Below are 9,591 nucleotides of genomic sequence, written 5' to 3'. Positions count from 1 at the left end.
ATGTTCTATGTAATACCTTTGGTTTCATCAGAGCGTAGAGTTATATTCCGAGAACGGCGCCCCAATGAAACTGAAGGAGCTCCTGACCTTTCAATAGAAGCACCAATTGATAGGATGGATAGGGCATCAGTGAAAAGACGGGGCGGTGGAAAAGGGTGTGGACGAGGAAGAGATGGATTTCCCAGGAGTGTTGATGGATTTGATCTAAGAGGAAAGCGAGAGCTTGAAAGGCACAATGGAAATGACAAAGCAGAGGCTGAGACAAATCCAGCTGACGAGGCGAATGAAATGGAAAAGCCCCTAGAAATTCTTGAAGGCGATGCAGAGAATGAACAGAATGAAGGGCAACATGAAGCAACAGTTGATGATGGTCCACACGAAATGACTCTCGATGAATGGAAGGCGCTTCAGGAATAAACTCGGTCTAAGAAGGAATTCAACATCCACAAACCAGATTCCAGTGTTTTGTCAAAGGCAATTGTGATCCATAAGTCTAAGTATGAAGGGAAAATACAGAAGGAACAATCTGATGAAGAAGACAACCATTATATTAGTAGATCAGCAAATGGAATCACTTCTGAACTGGACATTAACTTCAGCAGTCTTACACACCCTGGACAAGGACGTGGTGGTACTAGAGGTTGTGGACGAGCCAAGCGGATCAATGAAACTAGGTCAGAGTTGCCAGCCGCAGAGGTGACACAGGCAAGTGCTCCCAATCCTGATGACCCTGAGGACTTCCCAGCTCTTGCTTGCAGCAGTATTGAAGTTTAGAAGTTGGCACCAGTCTTGAAGAAGATACGTTTTGACACATCAAAAAGAGGCTTTTGCTCCAACCTGTAACACTGACTACAAGGAGTGGCAGTTGGCTCGCAACTACTGAAATTGGACATTCCTGTTCACGACAGGGTGTGCACAGACCTCAATGTGTGTGGAAGAAAGATGGGTGAGATATGGCATTACGACTGAGTTTTCAGCACCTCCCATTGTGCTTACTTGTGTGATATTGGCAAATGTTTTAAACTGCTGTGGTATATTTGATGTTTAAAAAAGCTATATATTAAAAATATGCTGGGTTCGGGGTGGGATAAGAAATCTTGACCATTTCTGCGATTTCTGCCATGACAAAGAGCCTCTCTGTTGTGGTGAAAATCCAGGCCCAGGTTAATACAGGGAGAATTTGATTTTGAACCTGTTAAATTCTGAGAGGCAAAACCATTTTACTTACCTTTCAAAACTCTTCCTGTATCAATTTCATGGTTCTCTCCTCATGTAGCGGGTCTGAAACCTGACGGCTGCTAAACTCCGGCTGCCTTGCTGAAACTAAAACTGAAACTTCAGAGGTTCATGAACTCTACATGAGGGGGCATTTTAAAAGGTAAGTTCAAAAGGTCCTCCTCATGCCCCATGCCAAGGTATATCCACCGAAATAAACCCTATGGTCCCTCATTGTCCGATGCCAAGCCATTCCCATTCCATGTCCATTCATCTGCTGTACGCTTTTTTGAACCAATGAACCCTAGTAACAGTAGTGTGTGTAAAAAAAATCTTTATAAAACAGTCAGTCTTTGATAACTTTCCATTAACTGAAAACCAATTCCTATTCATGGCAGCCCAATAAAAGTGTCAATCGTCCAGACCTTTTTCTGGGTGCAGAGGCGGACTAATAATAATAATCTTTTTTGTCACAAGTAGGCTTATATTAACGCTGCAATTAAGTTACTGTGAAAAGCCCCGAGTCGCCACATTCCGGCAGCTTTTCGGGTACACTGAGGGAGAATTCAGAATGTCCAGATTACCTAACAGCACGTCTTTTGGGACTCGTGGGAGGAAACCGGAGCACCCGCAGGAAACCCACGCAGGCACGGGGAGAACTTGCATACTCCGCACAGGCAGTTACCCAAGCTGGGGATCAAACCTGAAACACTGGCACTATGAAGCAATAGTGCTAACCACTGTCCTATCCTGCCACCCGCAGACTAGCAGAAGGCCTGCCTCTGTGCTTCAGCACTTTGCAAAATCACATTTTTTAAGATGTAAAGAAAAAGTGGCCTTCCAGCCCTCCCCCTCCCCGTGCACTCTTCAAGCTCTATCCAGACCAACCTCATGCCCCCTACCTACTGCCCATGGCCCTTCATACCCCCATGCTAATCTATGCCCACTACCCATGCCATCCCATCCCATAAACTCTATTCCAGCCTTGTCCCTGTACCCACTCCCATGGCCCCTCATAAACACATGTCAACTTGCTGCCAAATCATACCAACATGGTGAGATGGGGGTGTGGTGGTGGGGGTGGGGGTGGGGGGGGGGGCATCATTTTGCCCATCATGCCAGTTATTTGTTGGAGCAATCAAAATTAGATCTACTCCCTTCCTCTTGGCTCTGTACCTCCCTTTGCTTCAGATATTTATCTAAATTTCTCATCAAAGATGAAATGATCGCTGGTCCAACCATTCTCTGCAGTAAAATATTTCATACAGCGACCATTCTCCCGATCATGATTTTTCCTAATTGCTCTCCTTATTCTCTTTGTACTAATTTTAAACTGATTGCTCCTTGTCACTGACTTCTCAACCAGAAAAAGTAATCTTTCTCCATTTGCACTATACTTCATAATTTTAACATCTCTAGTGCGACCTTCCCTGCTCATCATCCTGATATCAACTCTCTTCTCATAAGTAATTTTTCACTTGTGGCACCAAACCAGTAAATCTACCGAGCAGGCTTTCTGTGGTTCTAAATTCCTTTCTGCAGCAACCTTTTATGTAAAATTGCACTCTGAACCCGAACTGGCCTAATTAATTTTTTGAACACATTTACCAGTTTTGTTTTATTCTTATACTCTGTAATCCTATAAACCCCAATTGCTGTTGGTCTTTTTTGAAAAGTATCTTTATCTACCTGCGCTGGTACTTTCAGTGTATGTGTATTTCAACCCTTCAGTCTTTCTGTTCTTCATCACCCTTCAACATCTTTTCATTAAGTATATGACTCCCATTCCTGGGTTTTCCTCTGAAGTGCATTATCTCATAATTATCTACATAAACACGCATCTGCCATCTTTCTTCCCATTCTGCTAACTTGTTTATTTCTACCTGAAGTCTTTTACGTTGGCTCTCAGTGTTTGACAAATTCCCTACTTTAATAAGGATACGGTGTGTCCACACCGAGTAAAAATAAGAACCAAGGTTTATTTACAAACGATATACATATACATTTCCCGGTAGCCCCTTATCGGGTTCCTACTGGTCAGTGCCTTACTGGCTGACTTTATATACACTGGGTAATCGAGATACCCCGCCCATAGCGGGGGCCTCGGACTCCGTGAGGAGCATGGGGAAGACAAGCATTCCCACCTCATAAGTCCCGTGCGGAATATGCTACTTTTAAGCTATCAGCTTATTTCAATATTGTGCTTCTCACACCGATGTCCAGAGTATCTATGTCGACCAAGAACAAAAGTGAGTCCGGCACTGATGTTTCACATCATTCTCAACACTTCACTTGTCCAAGCAAAATCTGATGGCCCGAACTCATTAACAGAAGCAAAATGTTGTGGATGCTGAAGTGATGGAAACACTCTGCAGGCTTGTGGAAACAAAAAACAATTTAATATTTCAGGTCAATGCTTATTATCAGAGAATATTGTTTTCCATCCATGCTGCTACATTTCTTCTTAACCCACATGCCTGAATTTGATGAACAAGTGATAAATGAGATATCTAACTAAACGCCTTTGTAAATTGCACAGACACATCTACTGCATTCCCTTGATCGATTCAATCACTTCTTCAAAAATCTCCATTAAATTTGTCAAACACAAATTGCTTTTAACAAAAAAATGTCACTGTTCCTGATCACCTATGCGTTACTAAATGCTCACTAATATGGTTGTTTTCAAATGCAGCCTATAAATGCTATGCCATAATAGACTGTTGCATTTCTATCAACATAATTTTAAGGAATTCAAAATGTCTACAACAAACACTTCATCTCTGACAAAATATTGTTACATAAAATAGATTTATAGATCACTGTTATACAGTACAACATCTTAATTTAGTTCAAAAATAATAGATTTGCAGTCTATTAATAGTTGCATTGTGCGCTAAACTCTGAAAGTAAATCTTACAAGATAAAGCTCTGTTCTTCTTGTGTGATACTTAGCATTACAGATCAAGATGATCACAGAATCAATAGATGAGGGGAAATAGACTGTTGTAAATAAGTATATAAAAGGTCTGAATACTTAATAAAGATGCGTCTTTTCTTTCTGCACATGCAAGTTTTAAAATTGTATATGCTTATTTGACTTCTATGGAAGCATATTGCCAACAGGCTACCAATTATTTGTACAACCACATCTGAGACAGACTTGTCACCATATCAAGAACCAACATTAAGTAATCACAAAAGTTAGTTGTCAAGTATCTGAAAGAGAACTTGTCTTATCTGCATTTTCATCTGGATGTAGATCTGAGACAACACACTTTCCACAAATGTTTTGTTTGTCCAAGGCACTCAGTTACAGAAGTAGAAAAGCAAACATTTTGGAGAAAATTACACTAAGGTTACATAATTTCAAAACAAATTCTATACTGAAGCCTGAGTGTGGCAGGGTTCCAGAGAGATTTAAAACAAATTAAGTCAGATTAAATACAAATTTGAGTGACCATTGAGCTTTCTCTGAAATTTTCCATGTTACGTAAGGGTTCATACCGGTTAGTTTTTGATACCATGCAGTAGAAACTGGGACTTGTTTTTCAAGTGTAAAAATATACACAAATTAACATTAAACCTGTGCAGGCATTGTCCCACTGCTATTTGGATTTTTGTTTAGGTGCCCCGTGCAGAGCCTAAAATAGGTCACAGATACTTCAAATATATAAATTAGGGGCACAATGCCTCCTGAATGACTCTTTTCAAAATGTATCAGTGATGAAGGGAGCAGATAATTCCCATCCTCTCTGTCTTCGCCCATTCCAAACCCATCTTACTGCATTTTTCTGAGGGCGACTGTCAGTTGAGCCATGAGCTAGCGAGGCCCGAGGATCAATTCCTATCAATCCTTCGACCTCTTGGGCGCGATTCTCCGACCCCCCACCGGGGCGGAGAATCGCCGGGGGCTGGCGGGAATCCGCCCCCGCTGTGTCCCGAATTCTCCGCCACCAGAGATTCGGCGGGGGCGGGAATCGTGCCGCGCCGGTCGGCGGAAATCGCGCTGGCCCACCCCCGGCGATTCTCCGGTCCGCGATGGGCCGAAGTCCTGCCGCTGTCAACCCATGCCAACTGGCGTGGATTGAACCACCTTTCGAACGGCGGGACAAGGCGGTGCGGGCGGGCTCCAGGGTTCTGGGGGGGCGCAGGGCGATCTGGCCCAAGGGGGTGCCCCCACGGTGGCCTGGCCCGCGATCGGGGCCCACCGATCCGCGGGCGGGCCTGTGCCGTGGGGGCACTCTTTTCCTTCCGCCTTCGCCATGGTCTTCACTATGGCGGAGGCTGAAGAGACCCCCTCCACTGCGCATGCGCGGGGATGCCGTGAGCGGCCGCTGACGCTCGCGTGCATGTGTTGCATGGCAAAGTCATATCCGCGCCAGTTGGCGGGGCGCCAAAGGCCTTTCCCGCCAGCTGGCGGGGCGGAAATCACTCCACACCTTTGGGGCAGCGCGATGCCGGACTGATTCGTGCCGTTTTTGGCGCCGGTCGGCGGACACCGTGCCAACTGCGGAGAATCCCGCCCCAGGTTTTGGGCATGAGCAAGGCATCCAGTGCCAAGACTGGGCCTGCTAATGGGTTAAGAGAGCCCAGCCCAAAATTTACTTCCATTTCTCTTTGAAATGAATATATTTTTTCTGAAATTAACAGCAACAACTTATATTTATTTAATGTCTTAAAACATCCCAATGCATTTCAGAGGAGCACTATAAATCAAAATATGACACTGAGCCATCGAGGAGCTATTAGGTCAGCTAACCAAAATCTTGGTCAAACAGATTAGCACAACAGTTTTAAGGAGTGTCTTAAATCAGGAAAGCGCAATAGAGGGGAGGTGTCAGGAATGAATTTCAGAGCTAATGGCCTTTAGGCAGTAGACTATTGAAGACCCCTGCATAGGGTTATGCAATTAAAATTGGGTCTGCTCAAGGATCTAGAATTACATGAATACAGATATCTTGAAGGGTTACAGTGTTGGACGAGATTCCAGGGAGAGGGAGGAGAAAGGTCAGGGAGCAAATTGAAAACAAGGATGAGAATTTTAAAATCAAGGTGGTGCTTAACCAGGAGCCAATGGAGGTCAGCAAGTACAATGGTGGTCGGTGAATGGGTTTCGAGTGAGTTAAGATCCAGGCACAGCGCTTTAGATTACTTCACGTTTACAGGGGGTAGAATGTGACTGATCAGCCAGCTATACATTGATCTAATCAAGTCTAGAGTTAACAAAGACCTGGGCTGGAATTCTCTGTGGGTTTCCCGGCAGCGTGGGGTGGCTTCAATGGGAAATCCCATTGACAAGAGGCAGGAAGAGAGAATCCTGGCACCAGTGAATGACGTGCCACAGCTGGGGGACCAGACAATCCTGCCCCTGATTGAGCGTTTGAAGAGCAGAAGAGCTGAGAAAAGGATGAATCTGGGCAATAGAACATAAAACATGCAGTGCAGAAGGAGGCCATTCGGCCCATTGAATCTGCACCGACCCACTTAAGCCCTCACTTCCACCCTATCCCCATAATCCAATAACCCTCCTAACCGCTTTTGGTCACTAAGGGCAATTTATCATGGCCAATCCACCTAGCCTGCACGTCTTTGGACTGTGGGAGTAAACTGGAGCACTCAGAGGAAACCCACGCAGACACGGGGAGAACATGCTGACTCCGCACAGACAGTGACCCAGTGGGGAATCAAACTTGGGACCCGAGCGCTGTGAAACCACAGTACTATCTCCTTGTGCTACCGTGCTGCCCATGTTATGGAGATTGAAGGAGGTTGGCCTTATGGTGGCAGAACGTAATGACAGTGTGGTTGGAAGTTCATTTGAGTCAGCAATGAAGGTGCAAAAAGACTGGTTTAGTCTCTTACTGTTGCCAGGGAGAGCGATGGAGTGAGTAGCTGGAAAATGGAGCTCGGTGGAGGGGCTGTAAGGATTCAGTCTTCCTGGTATTCAGTTAATTGGATGTCAGTTAATTGATTGGGCCAAAGCATAAATTTTCCTACTTCAAGTCTGTGAATGAATAAAAATTAAATTATTCAAAATGGATCATGATGCAATAAATGGTTGGCTCCTGGCATATTTCTGTATCTGTATGAATGCTGAGCAACACTTTGGAAGGTGTAAAATTCATGCCAGTGCCAGTTCCAGTGACTGGGGAGGATTTAGTAATTGTACAGGAATTGCTGAGCAAAACAAGTATTTTTTTGCTTTGCTCAAGAGTTTAGCTTTGATGTATCAAAAGTAATTTTATGCACTGGTGAAATTTCTTTTAAAAAATGGGTACTGATGATATGCTTTTGCTAAAGACCAATTAAAGGTGAAACTAAATGAACCACGATGTGGAGATGCCGGCGTTGGACTGGGGTGAGCACAGTACGAAGTCTTACAACACCAGGTTAAAGTCCAACAGGTTTGTTTCGATGTCACTAGCTTTCGGAGCGCTGCTCCTTCCTCAGGTGAATGAACCTAAATGAACCACATCATGCAAGGAATCTCCCTGTGTGTGCCTGGAATGTGCCAGTCATATAGAATTAAGCAGACATATGTTATTAAGTTATTAACTGTATTTTCTGGGGAATAAAAGATGTGGAAGGCATATAAGGACATTCTGCCAGTACTGTGAGCGTGTCGAAGGTCAACTTTTTTTTTTAGTGTGTGCAGTAATCATCAAGCCAGGCAATAGCTTCTGTAGTGGCTAACTGGAGCTCTCAGGAGACCTGTGGTGAATTTTGTCAGGGAGGATCCTCAAATGATGTGAATCATTGACTGGGGTGCAACGCAGCAGGCCCACTTGTGCTGATTTACTGCACAGATGTCTTGGCCAGTGCGGAACAGGCATAGCAGGTTGAAGTTGGGTGGGTGAGCTGTGGGATCTGTGATCAGAAAGTGGCTTTTAACGGTGGCATGTTGGTTCCATTCCTGCTACCATAAGGCCGCTGCTGTTGTTCTTTATTATGGTGGTCTTAGCCATACAGGTTGGCATGATGGGAGGTGAGCAGCAGGCACATTGGTAAGGTCTAGCAGCAGGCTTGGGCTGATGTAAACGTCTCCAGGAGTTTTCTTGTTGCCACTTGCATCCTTATGTGAGGGGGAAGAATCTTACTCAAGACTGGAAGCCAGGGGAGTTGATTTGATCAGAGGATACCTAAGATGATAAGCGTTGTACAAGACTGGTATGGGATGAGTTGTACCATACAGGTATACTCTGCAGTCGAATAGGTGATGGAAAGAGCTGATGTCCTTTAGGTTTGGGCATCCGCACCTTATGAAGAGTCAGAAAGTTTGCTGAGGAGATTGTTTCACATTTTGATCTTTGCTGCTGTCTTGCTCAGCTGTTTTTTGAATTTCAGTGTTTGGTCAAGGGTAACACCAAGATAAACAGGATGTTGTCAAGCTTAAAGAGGCCACAAAGAGAAACAAACGCTGGAAATCTCTGTTTTGGAGACTAAGTTGCCGCAGGGACTGAATGATATGCAATTCGCATTTCATTTGGGGGCACTATTCGGTAAAGGAGTCGGGCCATGCAAATGGGCCAGCACTATGCCGGCTCAAATTGAGAGCACTTCCTGGCCCAGTGGGCATTGTAACCAGTGGGGCCGGAATTAGCACTGAAGAGCCTGATAACTGGAGTTATTTTTAGGTGCTCCACTTACCACACACTCATTGCAGCCACAGAGATGGCTCACAGAAGACCTACCCTCTGAGTATGGGAGGCCAAAGTGAACACACAGCCCCATGCCAGTGAGGAGAGGTGGGCTACCCTTTTCCCCAGGTTGGCTGCAGACTTAAGTCTAATCTCCTGAACAGCACCTGGGAAATGATGGCAGAGACAGTCAGCACTGCCAGGCTCACCAGAAGGAGACAGCTGGTGAGCTGCTGCTTCCTCAGCTGATACTTATAAATATTGCGGTTAGGTGGATTGGCCATGCTAAATTGTCCATTAGTATCCAAAAGGTTAGGCAAGGTTACTGCTTTATGGGGATTTGATGGTGGCCTGACTCTAGGTAGGGGGCTCTTTCAGAGGGTCGGTGCATACTCGATGGGCTGAATGACCTCTTCCTGCACTGTAGGGATTCTATGATTATAGTTTCACAGTTAGTTACTTCAAACCCCATAGCTATGATTGACAGTGTCTGCACCACATCAAACGCAGTTAAGTGCTTTCTGCAGAGAAAGAGAGGATATGAGAGAACTTAAATCACTGAGTTTCACAGCTGTGTATTTCAAAGCCACTCAAGCATGAAGGGAGATGAATGAAACAATGTAGACAGATGTGAGTGTGTGCAAGCCGAGTGAAAGCAATTTCAAAGAGATGTAAATGAAAAGCTTGCCAATCAAAGATCTGAATGGGTGTAAACCCAGCTGACTTTTCTTCTTTC

At 44.7% G+C, this 9,591-nt stretch overlaps 1 pseudogene; it reads left to right on the top strand.

Moving 5' to 3' along the window:
• On the top strand, positions 1 to 774 carry LOC140389033 (intracellular hyaluronan-binding protein 4.S-like; annotated as a pseudogene).
• The last annotated feature ends 8,817 nt before the right edge of the window (positions 775 to 9,591 follow it).

This window comes from Scyliorhinus torazame, chromosome 14 (assembly GCF_047496885.1).
Source record: "Scyliorhinus torazame isolate Kashiwa2021f chromosome 14, sScyTor2.1, whole genome shotgun sequence".
Classification (NCBI taxonomy): Eukaryota; Metazoa; Chordata; class Chondrichthyes; order Carcharhiniformes; family Scyliorhinidae; genus Scyliorhinus; species Scyliorhinus torazame.
This window is presented reverse-complemented; position numbering and strand designations above follow the sequence as displayed.